Genomic DNA, 12840 nt, shown 5'->3' with positions numbered 1-12840 from the left:
GCAGCCTGGACTCAGCTAACAGTGCTTTTTAAACTTCAAGTAATAATAGTAACAAGAAGCATTATCTGAAAATTGCAGAATTCATGACCATAACCTCACAGACTAGGCAAGGAGAATCGCACCTTCCAAAATGATTCAGGTATTTATACAGATATTGAGACTATATGAGAAAACTGCCTCAAGTTTCCAACACAGATCAGCCACTTGAGTCATTCTGGCATTCATTATTGCTGGCCTGATTGCTTTTCTCTCTGATGTACGTATCGTAAGCCACTGTGAAGGAAAGGGTGTAAGGCTGGGGAAGGGGTGCAATGTCCAGCAGCAGCAGTACGACTCAGTGCGAGCACACCACTGCTCTCCTTCACACAGCCACTGAAGCAGCGGTCTTTGTCTGTCCCTGCCCCGCTGCTGCCTGTGCCATCTCCTGCCCCTGGGCAAGGGGCGGCACATGGGCACTTCAGGTAGGAGAGGAGCAGGCAAGGAGGAGAGGGGGCGGCCAAACGACAAGAGGCCTCAAGGCAAAGCGAAAGACACACAGAGGCACCCTGCTCACTGGCTCACCGCCTGGCACAGAGCCCCTACAACGACTGTGGTTTCATCAGCGTAGACTGGCAGAGGACTGAGACCCTTCTCACCCAATGACCAGAACCCACAGGGGACAACTGATGGGCACAAGGTGCAACAAGGGCAACAGAAGAGACATGAGACAGACAGATGTTTTCTACCCCAAAGCCTCTAATGTGAGAGAGGGCAAATATTTCTTACAGTTTCTTTAAAAGTCATTAGACACGAGTTCTCACCAGCAGGCAATGAGGCCAGAACTGCTCTCACACTGACAGGGGGAAGTGGCAAAGCTGGCATCACAGCTGGCTGAACTGGGACCTGGTCATGAATGACAAATAAACACTGCATGGCACGTAAGGTGAACCACAGCTTGCAAGATACCTGAACGTCTGCCTTTTTCCCCTTTGGGAAGTACTTGTGCCAAGTACCACACCAACGGCAACTCATTGCCCAGAACTAAACTGAACCGGACCGACCACAGGGAAGGGTGCAGGGGCCTGGGGAAGATGGTGATAAATCCGCAGTGTAGGATGGGGAGGATGATGCTATTCCGTTAAACAAACAATAATCATTTCTGTAACCAGAAAGGAAACAGGAAGATGGCAAAACCCAGTTTTGACACGATGCAGAGAGGAAAGCATTCATTCATTTCTAGTAACAGTCTTTATCCTTGTAGCAATCTTTATAAACTGACCACAGGTATCACTTGTAATTTGCCTGTCAACCCTGCACTTCTGAAGAAACTTCTCACGAGTGAGGGGAAAAACCCCTAATTATTAAAAACAACCCCAGGCTGTGCCTTCAGGTTTTGGTCTGAATCCAGTACCCACAACAGAAACCTTTCAACAGAAGGCAGCAAGGACTTCTCAGGGGAAAGCTGCAGGTTCCCAGTAAAAACTGGCCTTTTTTCACCCTCCTTCCAATCTTATTATTCCCAAAAGATACAAAGAAAATGCAAGATTGTTGGGATTTTTATAAGAAGATTTAGCAGGTTTTTCATATTTGTTTAGACTGTAAGATATAATTTGAATTTGGGGCTTGCCTCTCTCTCTCTCCCTCAGTAAGAAGAAGAATGAGTTATTTGTTCTCTGAATAAGTATTTGTTATTAGTGGATCAGACATGGATAAGGTATATTATTACAACCATGTTTGTTAGGTATGATTTACATTGTTTGCTGCATATCATCTTAGGCTGTCTTTAATTTTGTTATACTTTAGGGGGTTTTTGTTTGGTTTTATGCATTTAGTCACAGTTGGTTGTGTTTTGTACTTTGAAAAAATTAATACAAAGGAAATTAAAAAAAAGAAAAAGAAAATATTTTCAAAATGATGTGGAAATCAAATCTATCCCTCAGTAATTTGATTTGTAGGAAATGGAGAGCAAAGCATTACAAACAGAATGCCTTGAAGTGCATCATAATTACTTACATGTGCAAATACATTGTCTAGGTTTAGGCATTCAGTTAATAATAGTCATAATAATTCTATGCCCTTACACAGGTTCTTTCATCCAAGCTTCCACAGGTTTGTGTAAGCAATGCTTCAGTACCCGTGAGTACTCGGCTGCTCATAAGGATGGAGAAATAGGGGCAAAAGTTCTCCAAGGCCAAGGACAAATTATGATTTGGTGTCAAGGTAGGAGAGAACGGCAGACGATAATTTTCTAAATACAGACGGATCAGGTCTGCAGAAGTCTGTAGCTGCTCCTACATTTCTACAACTTAATGGCTTCATAAGAATGAAGGAGAGCAAAAAATGTGCATCTTAGACCTTCTGTTCAACAAAGTTTAAGGGCTGAAAATTGACGTAAATCAGATCCATGGCTAATCTTTGGTGGAACTCTGATATATACAAAAATATACCAATATTTTGTATCAAAGCACAAAGACCGACAAATTTGCCTTTTTTTGAACTCTTTACTGGTGTGAATGGATCTCATCTGAGACTCCACAAATGCTTTTCAGACCACACATACTTTGTGGAAATCTGGGCTGAATGTCGAAGGGATCTGGAAGAAGGTACCCTATAAAGTTCAGTTGTTACAGAAAGTCCCAAATGCCCATTTCATGCTTGCAGATTATTCTCACATTTATGTCCTAAGTTTTAAGCAACTGAAAGCCATAATAAAACTCTGAGCATGCCATATTACCCCAAAGCTTTTCCACGATTCCTGCCAGGGAAGAAATGCTGGATTTTATACTCTTCTACTGTTTACTTCCATGCCACTTCCTAACTGCACACCTGCATCGCTCTCTCTCCCAAGCCAAGAGAGGAACCCACGGTTTCTGCAGTCCAGGCCCTTTGCTCCTTGCTAGCCAAAACTCCATCCTTAATTTACTAGAATATATGCTGTCATGCTTCACTAGATGACTGAAACCGAAGACTGCCAAATTATTTTTGCTGTTTCATTTAGCCGTGCAATGACGCTAATGCTTTATACTACTACCTGCTGAAATAGCAATAAGCGCTGCACTGCAGTTACTGACCCACGCAGGTATACAACTGCCTGTTCGAAGGGTTTGACATTAACACATCCCATTTTCGTTTAGTCTACATTACTGTGCTCCATGTAGCTGCAACAAGGAAGTGTTTCTCTATACATTTCCATTACCTGCTATGCTTTACACTAACAAAAATACTGGATATTATTTATTTGTCTGGCTGACTGACAAAGCCAGGCATCAAAGCATCATTCCGGTGTCACATACTTCAACACTCTAATCTTTCAGAACTTGTAAAGCAATCTCTTACAGCGCTTTGTGGGCTGTGAGATCACCCTGACAAACTGTGATAATGTTGGCAATCTCTGAATGGGTGTTCATTTGCAATCTTACTACAGAGGAATTGCTACGTTTCCAAATTTGAGGGCTTGACATAATCTGTCTCCACAAAGCTATCAGGGTCTGTCATAAGGCTGTCTGTGACCCAGGGATTTTATGGGGTTAATATCTATCCCCAGTGCAACTTCATCGTAAGCAGCAGAATATTACCTAGAGTATGGCTTTATCTATTTGCTTTCTTTCTCTTTATTTAAAATACTGCTTATTTGTTTGGTTTTTTTTTTTTTTTTTATTTAAAGTGCAAATAGCACCTAGTAATAACATCTGAGCCAGGTAGGGGAGATTGCTCCTCCAAACCATGACCAGTTTCATACAGCTTATGCCAAAACGTCTGCTCCCCTCATCACACTTAGTGACTGAGAAACAATGCAAATGTCAGGTCAAGCTACAAAGCTATTGCCATCATCTCTTCCCTTCCGTATGCTCCCAGTACTGGCAGTCTCTGGGCTGCAGTCCACAGGATATCCACAATTATGGCCCAGATTGAGGGAGGGGTAGAAAAACGATGGTACTCTGCCAAGTATGTCAGAACCTGAACTTGATCCATTTTCAAACTGAAGCTGAGGACTGTGGGACAGCACCACGTTCTCTATAATCCAGCTAAAGGAAGGAAAATAAGTTATCATCTTAAAAAAAAAAAAAAGAGCCAGAGTTAGTGCAGACCTAACATAAATAACTATTTTCTATTTGCTTCTGAACCTTATCTTTAACTAAAGAAATATGCTGTCTTGAAGTAGAAGGAAGATTTTTAAAATGCCATAAGACTGTTAAGCACCACAAGAAAAAGTGAGACAGAGGGAGAGTCTGTCTTCATCATATTTATGAGGGCCACAAAACTGCTAGTGAAGTCATTTAATTTTGAAATTACTTAGGAGTCCTTTAGAAAAGCCGGGAACACAGGATGGAAATAGAAAACTAAAAAAAGTGCATCCAGTTTCAAAATGAGATCCCTGCACAACGCCCTTTCCCTGCTATCATCCTCTTCGGCAAACCTACCAGCTCGGCGGTTCCTCACAGTTAACAAAAGATCCTCCCCAAATCCTCCTCAGGGTGTGGGTGAGCCGCTGTCACCCACAGTCAGTGAAAAAACCCATGCCGGGGCACAGGCGCTCCACATCAGCGCAGCACTGGAGGACTAAGCACTGGCTTGGATAGTCTGCTGAACTAATGCTGGGATGTTTTGCCCCCGTTTAGTACATTTTTACACAACAAGTTCCCTACCTTGGATTATTCCATCTAATCAAAGCAAGAATTGTTAAAGATGCACCGTACTTTGTTTTACCCCCATTTAAGCTATTTTCGGCATTTAATTCCCTGTGGAAAAGGAAACTTAGTGTCACTGTCCGACCTCAGGAATAAGCACCTAGCTGCAATGCTGCTGGACAAGTTTTGAATCCAAACAAATTCCAAACTTGTATTTTGGCCTCAAATTACACCAAACTTGCTCCTGCTCTCACTGTTATTAAAACACCTACTGCTTTTACCAGGAGCAGCAATTATCCCTCGTGTCTCTTCAGTCCTTCAGAAAAGTGTGTGCAGCCTTGGAAGCCCAAGGTAAATGTTGTAACACGTGTATTATCTTACTGAAGTCAGTAGGTTGCATGGATATAAAAAACCAAAAGGCTGCATGAAAAGATAGCAAAAGGATCCATCCGTCGGGCTTTAAAAGGTTAAACGGCATCACTAATACAAACACTGCAGATGGGACAGTCCTGAACACAGCAATGAAAACGGTATGTGCTTTTCCTTCCTAAAACTCTCTTCTTGAGAGCCAATGTTTTTATTTTACAGTAAGTTGAGAATTGGTGAGACTTGCATGCTAGTTATTATTTGACTCTTTTCTACATAGATCTACCTTTAAAGAAGAAAAAGTCTAAGAGCCCTGCCTGTCAGCTAGTGCCACTTCAGAAGCTTTTTGCTAACGACAGTTGAATTATAATAATGTTTCTCCTTTTTCATTTACATTTTTTAGTATTTTTAATATTAACAATAAGTCACTATGCAACCAAAGTTTTCTGAAAAAAATTCTGAACAATAAAGAAAAACTATCACTGGTAGATCACTATTTATAGAGGGAAAGAATACAGAAACATATTAAATTTACCATAAACAAGGGGTTTCATACCATGACAGCAACTTTTAATGTAATTCATTTGTCATATAAATTACATCCTTGGGGATATCCCATAAAATTAATCAGGTCAGAGAGAGAAGGAAAACAAATCTAAGACTTCCCAAAATTCCAGCAAACAATAGCTTTTAAACATAGCAGTATCAACAATCTCACTGTAAAGTTCTTCCCTCCTCTTCCCTGATTCTTCTTTCCAGGAGACCAAGATCGTCAGATTGAGAATCATCTTGGCCCACCAAAATCAAGGAAGGCATATAGGTTCAAGTATACAACATTTCTGAAAATGAGTATTTTGCAAGTGGCTCTGTCTTTCCAAACTACAAACTCCCTGGAAAAATCTGAAATATAATTTAGTAAAGACATTCATTGTGTCAATGTGGCTTTTAAGCACAAAGCTGCAATTGCAAAATCTGGGCATGATACATCCATCACACAACACAGAAAAGCAAAGGCGAGGATGGCAGGAGAAAACAATAACAATTCTAGACAAATTTTAATACTGGCCAAACTCATCCTCAAATCAAAACTCTGAAGCTTTGCCTCTTCATTAGCTTCTCTAGAGTTTAGCTAGTTTACCTGAAAAGTAATTTACTCATGCACTTTTCCTGTACCACTCTGGCTTCATTTTGTGCAAGAAACAAGACTTGGCTTTTTTCACTCCTCTCAACACAGCTCACTGAATTGAAGTGTTGATACACATGTACAGATCCAACACATTTTCTGACCCCATTCAGAAGAGAGATCAAATTTTGCTCTTCCTGATGCCCGTGCCACCTTCCAGTGTAGACTTGTATAATAAGAGCAGAATAGGAAGACAACAAAATGCAAGGGACTAACTGAGTTGATGGTGCTTGATCATTAACGACATTAACAGACTGCACTAATGGATAACTCCACAGTACAGATTTCATCTGGATCATGTGAGGACATGAGATCACATTTCTGCCAGGCCTCATATGTGTTAGTGTTAGCAGCAGGGAATAAAAGATATCAGATAAGGCATGGAGCTTGCTGGTAAAAGTCAACACATCAAAATGTATTTTAAAAACTGCATCAGAAGAATGAATTTATAATGGATCCGTGCTTTGCGTTTTGAGGTGACGGAGTTCTCGATCTGGTAGAAAGTTCCCAAAGCTTGATTTACTGCATTGTCAAAATATAGCCTGGGGGGACAATCTGACTTACAGCATCTTTATGACTGGTGATGAAAGAACCTTGCTTGGCTTTTAGATCCCAAGTTTGGCTCAAGATAGTGCAGTAGAGAACAGAACATCTTTTATTTTATGCTGGGAGTTCACAATGTTCCTCTTCAGCACAGAATTAGGTTTTACTGTATAGAATTCTCACACACAGCTCGCTGATGGGTTAGAATTCACACCTTCAGATTTTGGGGATATACTTCACACCCTTCATTGTTACTGCTACTAAAGATATGGATTAGTGTCCTCATGTCATTGTAGCATTTTTAAGAGAAATCTTTAGAAAATTCAGGAAAAAACTGTGTCTTTTACCAGGCCACAGCACGTCTTGTTCAGCCTTGGAAAGGCTTCAGAGTGCAGTAAACACATTAATTGGACATTATATGGACAGGTAAGGGTAGCTCCATTGCTGTGCAGCTTTTACTGTTCCTTGTCATGTTGTTTCAATACCCATTTCGTGTTTTAAGCAGGCATATATACATATCAAAGCATTGCACAACACTGGACAATGCTACAGATCCACAGGAAATAATTGTTTCACAAATGTGAAGCAGTCTGCACAAACACAAATTCCGTGGCCCAAATCTGTTCTAAATTATGCTTATGCAAATCCATGGAAGTCAACTAGTACCACTAGAAAAACAGAACAGATAAGAGCATGTAAAAATATGGCTCTGCTGTACAGCTATCCATGGGCCAAAGCCTGCCAAGCCTGCCATCACTTACATTCTCCTACTTTCCCAGCATGGTTTTACAGGAAATAAGAAAAATAAAGAGTATCTGGGATTTCTAGTTCTCTCATGAACTAGAGGAGGACACATGCCCAAGAACATATGGACTTAAATGTGTCAGCATCCTACATCACTCTTATTTCAAGAATGTTATTAATTTTTGTGGGTGGAGTCCAAAATTTTAATGCCATATTAGCACACAGTGGCTGTTTCTGTAATGCACATGTCACAGGGAGCATATGCTTAGCAGTCCAAGGATAGCATTTTAACTTGATTTCCAATTATTTTCTGAATTGTAATACTCTCAAAAGATGAAGCATTGACACTACTAGCAGGGTATTTCACAACTTTTGTCTTCACAGTTTCATCCGCTCACCTCAGTTCTGACCTCCAGGACATTACGCTATTGCAGATCTGGACTCTCCACACACAGCTGTTTCAACAAATCTCATTTTGCTCTATAATGCACAGCATGTGACTTCAAGATCAGTATTTGCAATGCTGAACCAAGTTACATGAGTGACGTATGCTACTCCAGGCAAAAATCAAGACTAAGGTCAGAAAATACTTTGCCCTGCTAACTTTACCTAAACTTCCATCCAAATCTTCTCAAATGAATGAGCCTCTTTACCATCCTCACAGGTACAGACAGATACTGTGGGTATCAGCCATGCAACCGCTCATACTGGATACAGCAAAAAATGCATTGCCAAAGGCTTTTTGGCTGTGAAGCAACAGGTGGTTTGGCACCAAGATTTCTACCTGTTTGTGGTTTTCATCTTTGGTTTCAAGACAGAAAATCAGATGATACCTTTCACTGCTGCATCTCAAGCAGGCTGCACGGAGAGCAAGGTTTCATTCCAAGCAAATCTCTCTCTCTCTTGCAAAGTTGAGGAAAACTGCCAACCACTGCTGCTCTTGCCATCAACGCAGAGATGTAGATGTTAGGGAAAGGCAAAGGAAAGGCAAAGGAAAGGGAAAGAAGACAAAGGTGAAGAAAAATATAAGTTTTACATAAACAACAAACTGCACATAATGACTACATCTGAGGACAATAAAATAAAAAGTACTGGCTTTAGTATAAAGAAACAAACAAAAACTTGGAACAGCTTAATCTAAGAGGTTTTTTCATTTATTGGATTCAGAGAATTTTTGTCTAAATATAGTTCCAAGGGACACAGTACTTTGAAAACATATGATAAAGGGACAACATTAAAGAAACAAACCTATCATAGCATCAAAATGAGCTACACCATTACTCAGAGAGCAGCCTAAGCCCCTTCAACAAACACCCTGCAGAGCAGCAGAAGCACTTAGAACATATGTTCTTGCCTACAAATAGTCCAGAGTGCAAGAGGTAGGTTTCATTTTTTTGTTTTTTAAATCCTTCTGCATGGGCCTAACTCTGCCTTTGTTGAAGGTACTGCTAACACACATCGAATGCAGTGGGAACCAAATGTGGATAACTGCATACTTTGAAAAATCACACCCAATATGTTCAACTGATGCCATCACTCTCCGAGGACAAGTGTAAGCTATGGAATATGACAAATAATAGAGAGCGGTACTCTAAAGTAAGCTTTTCAGAACCAAGGAAGCTTATTTTGATACTTTTTTACAGATAATCGGGAATGTGCGTCTTCAAAATAGTAGTCAAGAGTAGGTAAAGACTGTCTAGAGATCCTTACTGTGACAGAAGTCTCAATGCCTTTTCATAAAATAAGAGTTCTTCAAAGCAACTCGCAGCAAGAGAACAGCAGTGAAACTAAGCTTCAGATTAAAGTAAGAAAATGAAAGTCAGTGCCTCTCCACAGACATAGACGTAATGAGAATGAGTTCAACACATCTGCTAGTAATCAAAATGGGTCCACACTCACTAGTACACAGAAGAGTGGAATCCTAATATCAGCGAGACTTTGTTTTGCCCCAATAACTGTAAAATCATTCCAGGAAGTTGTACGTACTAATTTACCTACAGAAGATGAGAACTGCATGATTAGATTGTATTAAATCCATCTATACTAATAAAGACTGAGCTGAACAGAAAACAGAACTACCTTATCATGAAGATAAAATCACTGAGGGGGAAAGGGGCCCCAAAATGTTCTATTCCTGAGTTGGAGTTAAAAAAAAAAAAGTTTTTTTCTTCCCCATGAGAAGATGTTTCCATAAGAATTCACCTCTGAGAAAACCAAAATGGAAATTTCTCATCAACTAGCTAGAAAAATGAGAAAAAAAACAGAGTATAGAGCCTTCCAGAACCAGCAGTTGGGAAATACTTGTTTTGACTTTTCTTGGGTAAAACAGTTATTCCCAAGGAAAAAATTTATTTCAAGAAAAAGAGTTTCCACTGAAAAATCATTTCAATGGAAAATGCCTGGCCACGTCTTCAAAGGATAGGACCACTGGTCTTAGCCAGGGGAAGGGGAATGCCAAGGTCAGTGGACTGGGTCTGCCACAGTCCGCTTGCACCACCACGGGCAAACTGCTTCCATTCTCCACGATGCTATTTCTCCTCCAGCCTTTCTGCCTACGTAGACCATCCACACTTCTGGGCAGGGACTGTCTTTCACTGTACGTTATATGCAGCCCACTGTAACACGTGTGTATAATGACTTTCAGCACTGCATGAACAACAGTATTTTTCCCTCCAGTGGCTAGTTCCCAATACCGAGATGAAGAGAAAAACACTACCTATGGCTACAACACACTGCTAATCAAACACTATTGTATACCATGGGAATGGGGGGGGGAATGCCTTTTCATCGTAGAGCTAATCAGAGTTTATACACACAAAATCAGACAACTCTATAGTCCAGTCTTGTGATCTGTGTTCCAAGCTGCCAGAAATAAGGCAGGAAAGAAGCGAGGGGGGGCATCTCCTGTGTTCGTAATGAAAGAAGAGAGATGACTGGACTAAGAGCTGATGAGGTTACAAGGCAACAGCAGTGCCATGAGTTGTTTGGGCTTAAAGCCAGATGTCTTGTATTTCCTTTGATTGTTTCTAAATAATTAATGGTATTAATTTAATCATGTGACACCCCTCCCCCCTTTAGTATTTGGCTCTGTGTACTAACACTAAATATAAAGGAGAAAAATGGGACTGTCTATAGCATACTGAATATTGATGCCGTGTATTTGGACCGCAACAACAGCTGATACTCATATCCGTAAGACTATATATCTACAGCACTCGCACAATGTTTGCACAAAGTAGATCAAGCAGTAGCCTTCATACTCCATCCATAAACCAGCTCAACTATGGCATATGGACACTGCATGTTTGAAGTAGTAAAATAGAGGGTACAGCTCTCTCTCCGCCCACACTAAGATGAACCTGCCACTACTATTTCACGTAACATTTTCTGGCAAACTCCCAGTTTTCAGTCATGCTGGTTTGCTTGAAAGAAACACTCAGAGGAGACTCTGCTTGTCTTGCTGTTCGAACAAACAAAATAATCACGCATCTTGAGCTAACAGTCCAAAGCTTAATGAAGATCATCGAAAAGAGGCTACCCATGTGATGTGAGCATTCCCTTCTGACTTATCCACATAAGCCACTGCTGTTGGCAAAAGGAAATGGATTATGAGGACAATAAGTAACCCTGAGCTCTGGTCTAGACAAACCTTTGCTTGGTACAGTAGCATTCGGCGCACAAAGAAAACAGCAACCACCAGCAGTAAAAATTTAACTTCTCCAAATTTTTCAGCACCAGGGCACTGGCACCAACAGCAGGACCCGTGTTCCCGCACCTCTCTTGTTGAGGCTGCAAGTCTCAGAGGCACTGAGTACTCTCTGGCAATATTCTCAGCATTAGTGTTGAGTACTAGGACTGCGAAATGTAACAGCAGAAACCCTGAACAAATGAAGACTAATGAAGGCAGCTCCCTACTCCCTACATGCATAAGTACTCAGCAAAAAAATGTTTGCCCATTCTCCTACATACAACGGCCTACTCTCAGCTGCCCTAGTCAAGCCTCCAGTCCCACCCATCTTACCTACTCTTTTTTCCTACCAGATTTCCACTTAGCTTGAATCCCATCAGATAGTATTAAATGGGGTAGCTGTGAGGTAAGGGAAGGGAGAAAGAAATCTGACAGCTTGGAGTAGACCCTTGCTTTGTCCAGCAATGCCCCAGACTTCTGGAGGTAAGGACAAAGTGACACAAGGACTTCACAGATGTCAAATTTCAAAAAAATGTGTGCAAAGCTAACCTCATCAAAGAGCACCTGTGGGGAGTCAGAGAGGGCTTGATCAAGTTTTATTTCTTACCTTTTATCCACAGCTCACTATATGGTTGTCACTCTGCAGCTAGACTATTGGATCAAGACTGGCATTAGTGCTTTCTACAGTTACGATCCTTCAGTCAGGAAAGTGAACGCTGAAGAGTTCTCCACTAGAAAGCCTGGTCCTACTCTCTAAGGACTTAGGAGTCAAGACCTAGCAATCCTACAGGCATGTTTCTCCACCACTAACTCACCGAGCCAGTTGGGTTCATAGGAAGAAACCTATTTCATTACAGAAAGATCATACTGGACGTACACCTGAGCCTTTCAACTGGGACTGGGGCAGAGCCCAAAACTGCATCGGCCCTGCACACTGCAGAGAACATCACCTGGAGGGATCACCGTGACTGCCAAATGGCAGGCTGTGGCAATGCAGAGTGAGTGGCAGAGTGCTCTGGGTATCAGAGCCCAGGCTATGGGCTCTTCCGCAAGGAAGGAGCAGAATGAATATCAGACTGACTGTGCTGAGCAGAAAACATCTCATCCTGTCCTGTAAGTCCTTCTCTAGCAAGGTTATAAGGTTGAGTAACATCATTGTTTTCTTTCTCATGGACATACATAAACAGAGAAAACACTAAATAATCCTGGTTAAAACAAGAAGAGGAAGAGTAACAATGCAGAGAAACTTCAAGTGGCTCCTTCAGTTCCTACTAGCTATCTACAAAGAGTGGTAACATCTACACACGCCACATGCACTTCAGGAATATCTGGTGCCGGAGTACCCCCTTGGAAGTTGTTCACAGAAATTGGGCACTACGGTTCTGAACTGGAATGAGAGGAAACCGCTTCAAAACAGGAATGATCACGTAAAAATGACTAAATTGTTTGCAAGGTAGAGACACTGGAAACAACCACCAGTACAGTGGGACAGCATTTGAGTCTCAGCACTTTGTGAACAGCCCCTATGCTTATTTGCTTGTTTTTCAGGATTTTGGGGGATGGTGGTAGAGTGAGAAGACGGCATTCTTCCTGTGGCGACAAGGATCTCTGAGGGTGTCTACATGTCAGACTTTGCTGAGAATGTATCTTTTGTTCCTTCTTCTGCTTTATTTCCCTTTAATGATAGCTTTGCAGTGAATCCCATTTGT

At 41.3% G+C, this 12840-nt stretch overlaps 1 protein-coding gene across 5 annotated transcripts in view; it reads right to left on the bottom strand.

Moving 5' to 3' along the window:
- ZBTB20 (zinc finger and BTB domain containing 20) overlaps positions 1-12840 on the bottom strand; it is a 465440-nt gene that overhangs the window by 158742 nt on the left and 293858 nt on the right. For 2 of the 5 annotated variants that reach the window (XM_064466367.1, XM_064466357.1), the window contains exon 1: positions 8277-8377. The exons of the other annotated variants lie outside the window; for them this stretch is intronic. The gene's annotated coding sequence lies outside the window, so the exon portion shown is untranslated. Of the gene's footprint in view, positions 1-8276; positions 8378-12840 lie in introns of those variants that run through there. 5 annotated transcript variants of the gene reach the window in all.

This window comes from Phalacrocorax carbo, chromosome 1, assembly GCF_963921805.1.
Source record: "Phalacrocorax carbo chromosome 1, bPhaCar2.1, whole genome shotgun sequence".
Lineage (NCBI taxonomy): Eukaryota > Metazoa > Chordata > Aves > Suliformes > Phalacrocoracidae > Phalacrocorax > Phalacrocorax carbo.
Note: the sequence above shows the minus strand (reverse complement) of the source record. Positions and strands in the feature narration are given on the sequence as shown.